Source organism: Oreochromis aureus, linkage group 19 (assembly GCF_013358895.1).
Source record: "Oreochromis aureus strain Israel breed Guangdong linkage group 19, ZZ_aureus, whole genome shotgun sequence".
Lineage (NCBI taxonomy): Eukaryota > Metazoa > Chordata > Actinopteri > Cichliformes > Cichlidae > Oreochromis > Oreochromis aureus.
The window spans coordinates 18516235-18531561 of NC_052960.1; the positions used below are offsets into that span (position 1 = coordinate 18516235).

Below are 15327 nucleotides of genomic sequence, written 5' to 3' on the forward strand. Positions count from 1 at the left end.
TTGGCTGTAGCTTGGTTTTTGTTATTGTGCCTGCTGGTGCACACGGCAGTCCAGTTATCAGCCCAGTTTACGCCCTGGGACAGCTGTCACGCTGGTATGTAAACAGCTGACTGAGTCCCATCGAGAAAAACTGTAGCTGAAGACACAATAGAGATGCAGACTTGCTCTTCATTCTATCACACTATGAGTAGTGTGTGTGCGTGTGTGTGTGTGTGTGTAGTACTAGGTGTCAGCCAGATTAGTGACCAGTCGGCAGTGACACACTCCCCTGGAATCCTCCCTCTGTCTGTCTCCTCCCAAATCCTGTCTGACTCTGTCTGTGCTTGACTGCCTGTCTCTCATGCGCACCACATGACCTCACAGTCCAAAGATCAAGGATGCCTGCGAGTGTGTCAGTCTGCAGTTGGTCTCCATGGCAACAGTCAAAGTCAGACAGGAGGAGAAAAGAACGGTGACACAAAGAGAAGCTGGTTTGAAGCGATCAGTCACACCAGGATGCAGACCATTTATGGCCCTGGGTAGACTTCACCGGGGAATGCTGACATCACCTTCATGAGCTCACTCAGATAAGATATGATAGAAAACTCTTAAATATACCTCCCAGTAAAGAATAAGAATGACGCATGAAACCTAATGCAGACTGGATTTACTGCAGCACCACTGTTGAGGTAGGGATACCTGATACTGGATGTTTATATATAAATAATGTCAAATCTTTCAATTTTTGGATCTGTATGGCATTAAACAGAGGAACACACATCTCTGACTGTGACTGTGCCCTTTTGTTTGCAAGCAGCAACCAATCAGAAGAAACTGCCTTAAGGAGGGATAGGCTATTGGTTCTAATTCTGTGTTTCTTTTACCTCAGAAGTCAGATGCTGGGGCAGGGAGTGACACACCGTGTTCCAGTCTTAGTAGTCAGAAAACCAAAGAAAAAAAAAACAGGTTTTATTTTGTTTCAATAGCACAGTAGAGCAGTTCATGCATCACTGGCAGTACAACACAATGGGTATTATTCTGTGCTTCAAAAGACTGCTGCAGCATTTCAGAGCTCTATGTAAGGCGTATTTAACCAACCACAAACATGCAGCAGTGTTAGCATAGGTTAAGAGTTTTAGATGTTTTCCTCCGCTGAGGAGGTGCGTCATCATTCTGTCTGTAAACATGAAAACTTTGTAGAGAGGTAGCAGTCGTGTGATTGTATGCTTGTATGATTCTTACAAGCATGCTGTGTACTGTCAACATACAGAACATGCCTTATACTATGGATTTAAAATATCATAAAATAGCATTTGACCTTTGACCTCTCCTTCAAGATCAATAGGTTGATCTGAAGGTCAAAGCAATATATTCTTTTTTGTCTATATTTGTTACTAAACATTTAAACAAACCTACAAATTGATGATAAAAAAATGAAATACATACTATATCTTTAAAAGTAACTACTGCTCAAAGAGTGAGCTGGCTTGGTTGACGTTCGTGTTCTTCAAATGCTTCTTATTAGTGTTTACGTGCAGTGTTATCATGTTGGGTTTGTGAAATCAGGATTGGTGGGACTTCTCTGACTTGCAAAGTAGGAAATCCAACTTTCGGCATTCCACCCGGAAATTCTGACTCAGAAGTTGGGATTTCTGGCATCCCACTTCAAATGGAACACAGCATTAAAGGGACCGTGGCCAAAACAGTTCTTTCAGACAGAGGCTGAACTTAAGAGACTGCACTAAAACCCAGCGTTACATAAATAAGCAATTTGATTGAACTGGGTGAAACAAAGCTACTTAGAGAATAAAAAGAAGGAGCGTCATTCCTTACAAGGAATGCTTAGCAGCTTTACACTAACACGTTCTAATAAACATTAAACACACAGCACAGTTTGGACTAATGCTTGGTTGTTTGGAGTCCTTTTGCAGATATTTTAATGGTTCAAACATCTGGAAAGTAGCCCTCCAGGAAATCTCCTGGGTGAGGTGTTTTGACCGTGTTCAACTGGAAGGAGACAATCATGCCTGCCCAGGACGAGAGAGATTTGGTCTCTACAGCCTTAGGAGCTTGTTATTGTTCCCCTGTAGATGACTCAGGGAGGGGAGGTCTGGGCATCTCTGCTTAGACTGCTGTTCATAAGCAGTAGAAAATGGATGGATGGATATTTTGTGGCAATAAATGGTCAAAATAAAGATTTGAGGTTAAGGTGAGGCTAAATGCAAATGCAGCTGGGGCATTTCATCTACACTAAGACATTAATGTCCAGTAATTTGTTTAGTAGTTAACAAAAAAGAGGTGGACTAACCAAAAGACCATAAACACGAATGTAGACACCACTGTAGACAAATAAATAGTAAATATCCCTCAGTAGATTAAACTGGCAAAACATCTGAAATCTATAACTGCTGCAGCCTGGCATCAAAATGTAGATTAGTTCCCCGTGGAAGTTTCTAGAATATGAAACCATTAGAGGCTAGTACTGCTAAAGTTGGGACAGTTTATGACTGGGGGTGGGGGTCTCACAGCAGGAAGGCTTTGGAGTTCTTGATTCTTCCCGTCACTGCGTGGGTTTTCTTCTGGTACTCTGGCTTCCACCCACACCTCATAGTCAAGTTAGGTTAATTAGGGATTCTTAACTGGCTGCGGGGATGACTGGTTGTCTGTTTGTACTCTATGTGATTAATTGACAACTTGTCCAAGGTATTGCCTGCCCTGATGTCTTATGTCGGCTTGGAGAAACAAAACATAGATGGTTGTGGGATGGGATGGTAAAACTTCAGCTCACTTTGTTCCCTTAACAAGCAGGACAGACATAAAGAAATGAAGACTGTTAATGTTCAGATTTTTATAAAATCCTGTTATGCAAACCAGTTGTGATGGTAAGAAAATAAAAGCATTTAAAATTATGCAATTAAGTCAACAAGTACAGTCATCACAGAGCAGGGTCACCTTGGGAGGAGAGGAGAGGAAAAAATAGAAACGAGAGCAGAGAGCTCGTCATCAGAGCAGAACATGTCCTGAGGCCTGGACACAGATTGAAGCTTCTCTCTGTCTCTGTACTCGTCTGCCGTCTGTGCTTCTCAGACACATAGCCAGATTACCTTGGTGAAACAAAGGCATTTTGTTTTGTGCCTGCTGAGGAAAGCTTTTATCACAAGTGCAAAAAAAAAAAGAAGCGAAAAGACCAAGCTGATCTCTGTCTGGGCAAGTCTTGCATAATCATCTCAGGGGACCAAAAAAAAGGGGGGAAAAAGTAACAATTCTCCATAAAATCACTCTTGTTGTTACATCCAATGGGTGAAAACTTTTCAAAACACACGTGTGACAAAGTTCCAAGCACCTTATCAGATTTTCCATATTTGGGCAAAACATAATTTCCTGAAGCATTGTTTCCAGGAAGACACCGTAGCAGCACTTCCTGCAGGGATATCCTTGTATATTTCTGTCCACAGGATATTTGTACTAGTTCTGGCCCTATTCATGTCCCTAATATAGTATTTAGCAAAGTGAATTAACTAAAATACTGAATGACAGGGAACATTCGGCCCACGTCTTCTTTATCAGCCTCAGCCGCAGAGAAAACATTTTACTGATTGACAGTTTACTTCAGATACTCATCACAACTTCTCTGTTTTAATTGAAGACATTGTTTCCAAATGATAATAGAGAGTGTGTGCATGCCGACTTTACCACGGAAGGAAGAAATTAGAGCAGGAATTTGAACCATTAGAGAAAAAGAGAGTTGACCCTTGGATGGAAATAAAAGTACAGACTGAGAAATAAAAATACTTAAAATAATAATAGTTAGATGAGATGATTAATACCAATTTCATCTTTGTTTGCAAAGTTTAATGAGCATTAGTTTGGCAAAAAAACAGGGAAAGGCCAAACATGGCTCACAAACTGTACATAAAAGATGGGTAGAGTCCCTGTGATGTCATTCACTGTCTTTTTTACTTTGCATTTTGAAACCTCAACAGCTTTTTAATGGCTGCCTATGTTGGTTTTTTTAGAGCCTGAAGTGATCATATTTGATTCAGAGTGCAGCGTGCTAAACTATCAGCTAAACCTAGCAAGCTTGCGAAGCAAGATGTAGCCATAACGTGTAAAGTAGCCTGAAGCACAAACCTCTTGGACATCTTTACTGTACAGCCGGCTGATAATTTGATGAAAAATGGACCAAATGGTACCAGCAGCAAAAAACATGGAAGAATAGTGAAGCCTTCACATTAACTTGGCAAGCCAAAAGTTGCTGGTTCAATTCCAGCTGGATATAAAAATCCCCTTTGGGGGAATCTGGTGGAAAACTCAAACCAAACATGGCGCTGCCTGCTATAGTCTTGCAAGGGAGCAGCTGAAAACAGCTACAGTTGTTATGAAGTGAGTAAAACTTCATTTACTACAAGTCATAATTTAGGCATCTAACTGGTTTCAGTCGCCTCAATATCATAAGATTATCCATCCATCCATTCTCTTACGCTTATCCAATTTAGGGTCGTGGGGGGCTGGAGCCTATCCCAGCTGTCTTAGGGTGAGTGGCAGGGTGCACCCTGGATAGGCTGATCTCAAGATTTATTACACTGAATCCAGGGGAGAGTCTAGTTCAGAGATTTAGGAGTGCTGAGCTCCCAGTCATGATGTCATGCATACAGTGCTTTCCAATTAATATTAAAGGAATATGCCACTGGTGCTCAACTGTTTTCACATTTGCAAACCTCATTTCAGTTGGGTACATACTGTAATGTTACCTTCAAAAGCAATTTAAATTGGTAGACGACCTATTGTGTCCAAGAATAATTCAGAATGAATAATCGTAGATTTTATATATATATATATATATATTTTTTTTTTTTTTTTTTTTTTTTTACCAGTTTTAGGGTGGAGCCTTTCACACAAAGTCACACAAATCCTCCCTTTATTGTGCAGACTAAGCACAGAAAGGCTGTGCTAATAAAACATAATTTTTTTTTTTTTTTTTACAATTTTTGGGTGAAAAATATTTATTGCTTTTCCAGCTAACTTCATTATCTGCCAGTTTACTCACCTGGTTGTTCCTGCTCTTGTACAATCGTTCTGTCCTCCCCTTCTTCTTTCCACTGACAATCACACACAAACACATTAAAACACATAACATAATAATATCATTTGATTAACATTATTATAAAAACAAGTTGGGAATCCATATCTGATATCAGTATAACACACTGCTTAGTTATCTGAAATCATCATCTGTGACTATGGGCAAAACAGAAGCTACACTCCCTTGTCATACATGTCCACTCTTACCTGTTTATTTTTCACTCTTTCTTTTTGCTGAATACAAACTGCTGCTGGACATAGACGGTTAGCATCCTTTTGACTAGCTCTCACCTGGATGTGGAGCTGTACTGTAAACAAACAAGCAGACCAGTTGCACAGAAAGCTAAAATTAGCTAATAATAGCTAGTGATTTAGCTAATTTCTAACGCTATTTAGAGAACAAATAAAAACAAATAAACATAAAAATAAGCATACAAGCCCCAACTCAGATCATCCCCCCGCATCTTCAGAACGGTTTGCACTTTTGCTATACTTCAGTTAAATTGTTTTAAGTGTTCATCAGTGATTTTTGTCACGAAATGACCTCTTTGTCTTCATTCTGCCACAAAATCGCGTTTAATGACAAGCCACGATGTTGAAGCAGCAGAGCATCAGTGTGAGCATATTAGCACCACTGGACAGTTTTCACTCTATCAAAACTCTATCAAAAGTTCTTGCTATAACTATTTGCAATCAGTCACCAAAAACATTTTTGTGCAATAATCTAGGAAATACCTATTTTACCTAATCGTAAAGAGGCTGAAGTCATATTTTTACTCTGGTGTGACATTAGAGGAAGTCCAGATTTTGACACATTCATGATGGTTTCGCACGGCAGCCTCAGAGGTTCCCTTTGGGTCTGCATCAGTCTAAAGATAACATAAAGCGATAACATAAACTCATAAATGACCGTATCATTACTTCTATAGTACACAATCTGTCAAGTAAAAACATTATATTGTATCAGTGGTTATGAGGCAGACTATTTCCTGCTCATTCACAGTAACTTCCTGGAATTTATAAGAAAATTTACTGCACCTATCCAAGAAATAGTCTCAGACAAAAAGCTGTCCACTGCTGACTTTAAGACCATGAACAGTAAAGGATCTATTCTCATGTCTCTAGTATTTATATCAAGTAAAAAAAATAAAAAGTAATGCCCTTGAATGACTAACTTGTCCTTGTTTATATATGTTTTTCTTTATTCCCTTTATCTCTTCTTTAGCATCCTGGTATAATGCTAAATAAGCCATGAGAACTATAGTATGAGTGCCTAGTTACAATTGCAGTGTTGATTGCACAGCAGTGTTGCACAGTGACCTGTTTAACCTGCTCTGTTTCACATATTTAGGCTCAAGCAGTAAAACTGTATCCCTTACTTGCTCTTCTTCATTCTCTCTATCAGGGTCTGCAGGCTGACCCGGCTAGCTGTTGCTAAGTTTATCTCAATAATCTGTGCCTCAGAGGCATGCAGAGGCAACCCAGAAAAGACAGAGTGCACTGTCAGAAAAATCAGCAAAGGGAGGAGGTGGGAATGGGAAGAAGGGAGGAGGAGGAGAATGGGATGAAAACTCATGATAGCCTGTTCTGTTTTGCAGGAGGTGCAAGCTGTAATCTCCTGCAAATGGCTTTGTCAGCACGTGGGTGTGTGCAATGGTTAAGCGTGACAGACCATTTGCATCACACAACAATAGACAATATCAGCTTCAAACGATTGTAGGGAGTTTTTAAATTCATTAGAAATGAGCCCCATGCCATGCTCCCTGTAACCTTTTCTGCTGCTGTTTTCCTGCAAGGCTCTGGACCTGACTCAGCCACTTAATAATTAACAGCAAGCCCCCAAACCATTTCATGTGGTCCATACTAATTTGGTGATGAAGCACTGGACTGTGCGTATGTGTCTCTTATAAGCTCACTGGCTTTCACACCAGCCACACTGAATTTTTGTTATGTATACCACAAAAAGAGGTTACAGCCATGTGTTCTTTTGTCATTGAAAGAATAACTGCTCCACTGAAAGCTCTCATGCTTGTGGCTAAAATATACACATTTATAGAAATGTATACTTTCAGAGAATATCAGGACACCACCAGAATTATGATCCAGTACCACAAAACAAATGCTTTAAAGAATTATACATAGTTTCAGACTGTGCAAAGGTGCCCTGAAGACATTCCAGCAGTTAGTAGCAAGATGTAAGATGCAAGCATGGACTGCATACTCTGAGAGGTACAACTGAGTGCTGGGATAGTGTACAGGAACATCTGTACAACATGTGGACTAAGGGCCCCAACTCCACTGACAAAGGTGATTGACAACGGCAGGGCAAAGGTCCTGTGGGATTTTTGAGGTTCAGACATACAAGCAGCTGCTGTCCAACCAACCAGATGCAGCGGTTGACAGAAAACTGCAATTGTGATGGATAAAGCAGACAAAGCAACTTCAGAAAGAAGGACCATGAGCAGCGAAGCAGTAGGGGCTAAAGGAACAGCTGGATCTGATGTGAAAGGTAAAGTCCACAGAGGTTTGAGGGGTAAGAAGAGCTTTTGGAGATGTAACCCTGAAAACTGTAACAGTGGCTTCAGCAGATTCAACATCAGAGGTCTCTGTCCAGACGAGTGCAGACCTAGGAACAGCTAAGATACTGCGCAGAACTATCAAACTCCCAGGCCTCTGGTAGAAGACCAAGCTTGACTGGCATTTTCTCCCTTTTTCCCTTAATTAAGAATGGCCTCTTGATATCTACCCTTCCACTGGAATATGTCTGTGAGGATTCAGTGACCAGTACATGGATCAACTGAAGGCCCACATGCCTATCTGGGGCCCTGTGTAAAGTCTTTGTTGTATTTTATGCCCATTTCTTAGGGACATGACTTTCTGTTACTGTTCATCTGATGTAGCTAGTGTTTTAAGCCTGCCACGTTCTTCTCTTGTCCTCTTGTCTCGTTTCCCCAGTTTTCAGCAAGTAGCTCTTTGGGAATCACCTTGTTGGTGGAAAAATAAAGAGTTGTGCCTCCCAAACTGTGTTGTCTTTGGTTTTTTTAATAGATTCAACTAAACAGATGTGAACAAATTGTGTGGACAGTTGCTAGTACTAAAGTGCCTAAAGATACCATTCAAAATTGCTGCAAACTATTGCCCTACTACTGCTGAAGAGGTCTGTGAACTGCACATCACGTCCTATACTTGATACAACTCCTTTTCTGCATGTTGTTGTTTTTCTTTTTTTCTTCTTGTTTTGAGTAGTTGATTTCCTGATTTTATTTTTCGTAGGTTATTGAAATTTTGTGTTGTGTCACAGGTTATAAAGATGATGAAGTGTGTTGGAGAAAACCCATTTCTGAATTCTTTGCCCACATCATGATAATTACATCATCTTGTGACGCCATGCCTATAATGTCAACTGTAAACATACCAAATTAGTTCACAGATTCAGCAACCATGCCAAGGTATGCCTAGTTATTGCCTAAACATTTGGACCTGCTGTCCAGATCTAAGTACAACTGTTGCGCTGAAGTTGAGTGCACAAGCAGCTGACCTGAGAGAGACAGGATCATGGCTAAGCTGGAAAGCTGGACCCTCCGTGGCCAATTACCAAGACTACGTGAAGCACCCTGCAGCACCATGGCAGGAGTGATCACTGAGATATTTGGCTACAAGATGAACACTCACAAGGAGCAGTACCCTCCATGAAGAAGGAGACTAGAGAAGAAGATCAAGGCAGCAAAGAGGGACGCTGACCAACTCTTCATACTGGAGACCCTTTCTTGGACGTCTGCCACTATGATGGTTACTGGATCCTGTTCAGGGAGGTTGCTGTGGTCTGCACTTAGATCCACTATCCACTGAGAATTGCTGTTATGAGCTGCATCCTTCTCCCAGATGCTCTTCCAGTATTGCTCCATCACTGTTTATGTTTCTTACATGTGGTTGTGCATTTTAGTAAACCTTTTTTTCACCTGCAGAATTGAAAAGGGAATCATTCTAATCAAAAAGTGGTCATCATGATCATCTACTTTAATCAATTACCAAAGCAAATAACAAACAAGTATTTTTCAATGTTTTCTCAAACCTTGTCATCCCCGTTACTTCCGTTTGATTCAGCAGCAGCTTTCTCTGCAGGCATGTTGTGGCACAGTCTGGGCAGTGTCTGTTTGCTTACTGTCCCTGTGGTTGTGCGGTGCCCTCTGATGACTCATAAAAAAAACTCAAGAGAAAAAAAAGAAGAATGTGCATGCTTCTGCATTTTGCATTTGTCTCTTGGTCAAAGTTTTGCTATAGTGTTTGCCACAAACAAACAATAATATTCATCCTCAGTCGCATTGTGGCTGCATAGGATACAGACTCTGTCACACTTTACAATTCATGCCTGGGGCACACAGCAGCGGGCCACTCATCTCACCTTTGGGTAAACCACAGGGAGTGGCCAGAATCAAACCAGCTTTAGTAAGTTTCCATTTTAGTTCATTACAGACGAAGAAGAAAAAGGCCTGTTTGATGTCTGTGCAAGTGTATTTCTTGAACTTTGAATGCGTTTAAAAATTTACTTTCATAACATTAATTATGCATACCTAACATTTCTGCTCAACATTTTTGATGAGCAAATACAGAACAGCTTATTTTTACTTTTTCTTTTAATGACAGTTTTCTATCAATCCTTTAACTGCATAAAAGCGGTTTAACAATCACAAGAATACAGACTTGATGCTTATTGTGTTGAACTACAAATCTCTAGCAAGATTCAAGCAGGATGTGATTGGCATGCTTGACAAAAATTCCCAGAATGACACATCCAATGCATCCAAACGAATAATACGCTTATACAGGAAGCATATCGTTCCAAGGATTAAACAGAAGGTGGATGTGTACAGAAAATACTTTCATGCAGAGGCTTTGGTTTGTGGTATAACTGAAAAATACACTCCTACTAGGACACCAACGCCTCTCCCCTAAGGAGACACGCGTCCTCGTAATCGCACTTCCTGGGAGAAAGCATTCACTCTCTCCTCTGCTTTCACTCTTGGCTGCATTCCTGTGCAGAGTTGGTCACGTTTCAACTCAGCAAGTCGACACAGAAGCCCATCAGCCCTTCTGTCTCCTCTCCTAAGAATATGCATGCAGGGTGTTGGTAGTTGGGTGTGTACCTTGCAAATACAGAGCAACAATGCTTTTTACACAGATAAGGAGATGTTTGCGCTAATTGTTAATACCATGTGCGTGTTTCCAACTTTCCATGCAGCAACAAAGCAAAAATAAACGGATGAAAAAGAGCCCATGAAGATGAAACAATGAAAAAGAGACAGATGGCAACTGGGAGAGAAAGAGGAGCACTTCAGCCTACTCTTATCTCTGTTTCATTTGGCTGAGTCTTCGGTACTGTAGCACCCTGGGTGGGAGTATTTGGAAGCCCGCTTGTTGTGTAACACCATTTGCTTCCTCCACACAATCTATGCTACAGCACGGTTGAATTACACCAGCTTTAATCTTTATGGGGAAGGGTATTTAAAATGTTTTGCTGGCTTCATGCTACCCCTTCCGACTTCCTCTTTAATACAGTGTAAAAGGGAATCTACAAAATTCAATGAATGTATTAGTTAGATGGCCCAGTGTGTGAAATTCTTCCCTTTTCAGTCCATCTACTCTGCTGAATACGCTGACTGACTGACTGGGCATTCTGATGTGAAATTACAGGTTCTCAATTTAAAAATACAATCTGTCCAATAAGTGCTGTGGGAGGACTGACAATTAGCCAATCAGCGCCATGGACAGTATCAATGTTGTTGTCAAGCTGAGTGCCAGACTGAGTTGACAATTCTGTGTGATATCAAACAAAGTCAGCCTGAATTCAAAATCAAAAATTGCATTTTTTACTTCAGTATGTCCGGGGAAGGTCTTTGTGCTTAGGAAGCACTGCAGACTGGGAGCGCTATGATCTCATTCTGAAATCTGGGCTTGGATTCCCTTTGGCTGCTAGTCAAGGTCAAGACACCAGTTATCCTCTTTTTCATAACAGTCAGCACAACTTTGTATATATTTCACTTGGAGGGATGATTTTTTCCTGCATCACATAAGGTTTTGAGAGGAAAAGAAGTCTGAGGAAAATAAGTGTCTCTGTGGGATTTGAATCATAATCTCTTGCGTGAATGACACAGATCACAGATCAAAGATGAACTTTGACCACCGTTTCAAGAAATAATCAACAGGAGGTGTCATACTATTTCTTGACTCACACAGCTTGGTGTGAACACGGCTGCTCAGGTGCTATATCCTGTCATCGCATAGCAACAGTCAGCTCTAAATCTAAGCTAAAACCTTATCGGGGATTCACTACACTAAAAGCCTGTTTGGACTAAAAAGACTTGATTAGATTTAAAAATTGCAGAAGTGACATATTAGCCTTGTAGTTAAGTCGCACTCACAGCACCTTGAATATATTACTTGTTTTCTGAAGATAATTGAAGCTGAGGTCTAGTATAAGGGTTGGGTTAAGTCTCAGTTTTTGGGCCAGGTTTTAGAGTGATGAAACATTTCTCTTCCACTACAGTATCTGGGCATATGTTTTTCTAACTTCACATTGTGGCTGCTCATTATATCGGATATAGCAACAGGAAATGGAACCTGAGCAAGAGAAGCCGCCACACTGCAGGGTAGAGGCAGCTCAAAACTAGAGCTGAAGCTATGGGAATTCCCAACCTTTTAACCAGTGCTTTTTATAGCATCTGGTCTATTGTGAACAAGAGACACTTCATCTAACGATGGCATCTCTAAAGACAAACATAGCTACCTTATTTGTCACCTACAGAGGCAATGTGCAAGTGTTAAATCAAATATGGACTTTCTAATTCAGGGCCGTGTTTGAAGGTCCATATTTATCTTCTTTAAAGGGGACCAGTTGGGCTTTTTGTTTCCTGTCATGTGACAGAGTGCTCATATTAACAAAGCGAGCATGTGTACAAGTAATCCTGGTGATTTAAATGATCAGTTTCAAGCAATTCATTTCCACTCTTGCCTCTATATGATGTCAATGAGGGCAGATATGCACACAGCCCATCTCCACAGTTCAAGCCAAAGGCAGCCAATCAGAAGACAGCTGGCTTAAAAAAAAAGGAGGGGGGGGGTTGTGGCACACTGTAGCGAGATAATGCTTTGAGGTCAGAGATTCATGACTGTGGTTACTATAGCATTTTGTATGTGCGTGCATCTATGTATGGATTGGACTGCTTGGGAAAACACAGTTAATAAATATTTTAACTCATGCATACTTGGTGAGCAAAGAGTGATGAACCAGCAGTGTGATTGTTTTAGTCAGTGCATATGTATGTGTCTGAGCATGTTTGACTGCTGGGCATCCCTGGAAAGGCTGAGTCAGTCAAGAACCACAGGGTGAGTGAAAACAGGGTTGGGAGGGAGAACAGGTACTGAGCGTTATGAAAGCAGAGTACGTGGGAAAGGGAAAAGAAACTCGAGGACACTGTGTGAAGGGTATGCTGCAACCTAAAAGAAGCCCTTCTCTTTTCTATCACGCAAATGAGAAGGACAAAAGCCATCAGTACATATCCCAAACTCATCTTTAGCTCTTAATACAACCCAAAGATGTGTTTTACATTTTTTATCCGCATAGCATGCTTATCTTGAAAGACATTTGCTCTTCTTTTTCTTTCCCATCTGCTGATGGTTCTAAGAACAGCGGGCCTGTACAGTAAAACAGATTAGCTGACCTTAATTGGGTGCATTTTCTACCAATAGGCTACCTTAGCACGCATGCTGTGTTTAAAGAGAACAGATGAAGGGCAAAGAAAGCTCTGATTGTCCAAAATCTGTGATTTTGGAGAACTAGAATTACTGTCATGTCCATCGTAAAGCACTAGCTGAAGAGCGTGAGTGACTAAATTTAAAACTGAAATCCTAGGGCCATCTGTTTGCTTAGCCCGTGTTCACACCCAGCAGGCATGTTTGTGCAAATTATTTTGTTTTTAAGCTTTTGATTTTAATAAGAACCAGAAACTTTAAAATTTACCCCGTGAGGCATGCTGAAAATGCAAAAAAAAAAGTATGAACAGTTATTACAGTTCAAATATAATAAGAACATATGGATAAATTTGAGTTTAAATATCATATTCACTATGTTTGCATATATGTTGATATTTTACATTAGCTGTAATAACATCTAGACCTGAAATATTCAGAGATTCAGCTATCTGTGACACATCCCAGATAGTGCATTATGTTTTTATGAGTGATAAATCGTGATTTTAAATCTTCCTTTAATCGCCTATGACTCTATAAACAAGACCTCTAAAAGCTGGCTTTATCAGAAACTAAGATTCTGAAAGAAAGTGTCTGTTGCTCAATTGTTGTTCTGACCTTTTCCAGTTATGTCTTGGATTAAAAGGCCCCGTTAGCTTGCTTTAGGTCTGTTAGGAGTGGTAGCTAAAGCATCTACATTATCCCACTCATATATATGACTAAGGATCACAGACTATATGTAAAACATTTTTTAAAGCAAGATGTGACCATACTTGGATGAAAGGGTAGACCTGTGCAGGGTTACATAACTATCTTGTTGAATAAGGTGCATCAGTGCAGTAGGTGTGGTGAGGAAAATCCCAAATATTTGGCCAATAGAGGGGATTTAATTAGTGTCTTTTATCAGAACAAATAAACAATGTTACCAGACTTTCATTCAAAACACCCAATTGCTTAACAATGGAAAACTTTAAACCCTGGGGGTTCTCAAAGTTTAAATGACCCAGTGCAAAGCAGTACACTGTTTTCTTGAAGCCCCTGTCGGTGATGCAACAGGCTACCAATTTTAATTTTATTCCTATACCGTCAAATCACAACAACAGGCACTCCAAGGCACATTATATTAAAAGGTAAAGACCCTCCAATAATACAGATAAAACCTCAACAACCAGACCCCCACTTGGTGACAGTGAGTAGGAAAAACTCCTATTTAACAGAATGAAACCTCTGGCAGAACCAGGATCAGGGAGGGGCAGTCATCTGCCGCAACCTGTTGGGGGGTGGGGGTGAGCGGGGGCAGTACAAGGGTTACTGCTGGCATACAGTTCACCCTGGCTTAAAAGCTCAGTTATCTAGAAGCTGGAAATTAATTAAAAAAAAGAAAATTTTTTGTTGAAGGCTTCTAACACCTTTAATTTTGCTGTTTAGTTCGGCATTGTAAAATGGAGATTCATGAGATTTTGACTATAATTTGGAGCTGTTCTCAAGTGGTCAATTGGGAAACTGACGTTTTGACATGTTACTGCTTGTCAAACATACAAGAAATCAAATCAACTGATACAAAGTAAGTAAGGAAAGTCATTTTTGATAGACAATTTGTACTGCAAGCCCAGCCCAGATAAAAAAAATTAGGAGTATCAGGTAACCTACAGATCATAGTCATCTTTTAGGTGTCAGGGAAACAGAGAGAGAGAGAGAGAGAGAGAGCTGTTATCTGTTGTTATCAGCTGTCATACAGGTTTTAGATGAGAGGAGCCTCACAAGGGTTTCAACACATTACGTAAGCCCACTCAGCCTACTCTGCATTGTCCTCGCCATCAAAAGCAAAGACACCTTTGCACTGTATCTTTGTATTATTGTATAATAATTAATGTGGTCATAAAAGTGTAATCTCATTTACTTCAGTCAATAGCTGATCACTTTCTTTTACCATGTGAAAGCAACAACTTTATTTAGTTGCTGCAGAATAATTTCCTTTGGGATTAATAAAGTATTTCTGATTCTGATTCTGATAATCCCTTCCATTGTTAGAGGGCATTACTGGTAGTTTTAAAGATGATATTTAAATCATTTAAATCAATCCTGGTGACAGTTGAAGTCGCTTAAATCCAGGCAAAAAAAAGCAGAATAAAAATCAAAATAAACAAGTTTGCTGACTTGTCTTCATGTGTGAAAGTGGATTCAGCATTGCTATTTGATTAACTGACATGCTTATGCCTGGATTTAAAGCCTACTGGATTTAAACCCAAATAAGTCCTCCAGTGACCAATGAAAGCTACTTTTTGTTGCTGCTTTTCTTCTTTAAATGTAAAGCAACAATCAACATTCAACCTGTCAGCAATTTTGCATATAGATAGACATAAGGCTACTGCCCAGCAGCTGGATAAATTTCAACACAGAAATTAGCCACAGTAATTAAAATGTGCAGATATCGATTCAAGTTTTCAAGTGATTTCTTTAAATTAAGAAAGAAACCATGAAATATCTAACCAAAACACTTAAAAAGGCACATTTCTAGCC

The 15327-nt window shown here is 40.1% G+C and overlaps 1 long non-coding RNA gene across 1 annotated transcript; it reads right to left on the minus strand.

The window, feature by feature from the left end:
• Positions 1-5015: 5015 nt before the first annotated feature.
• LOC120434789 lies at positions 5016-5865 on the minus strand. The gene is made up of 3 exons (XR_005609355.1): positions 5806-5865; positions 5269-5369; positions 5016-5078 (listed from the first exon to the last, which is right to left on the minus strand). It is a non-coding gene; the product is annotated as an uncharacterized LOC120434789 (long non-coding RNA).
• Positions 5866-15327: the final 9462 nt, after the last annotated feature.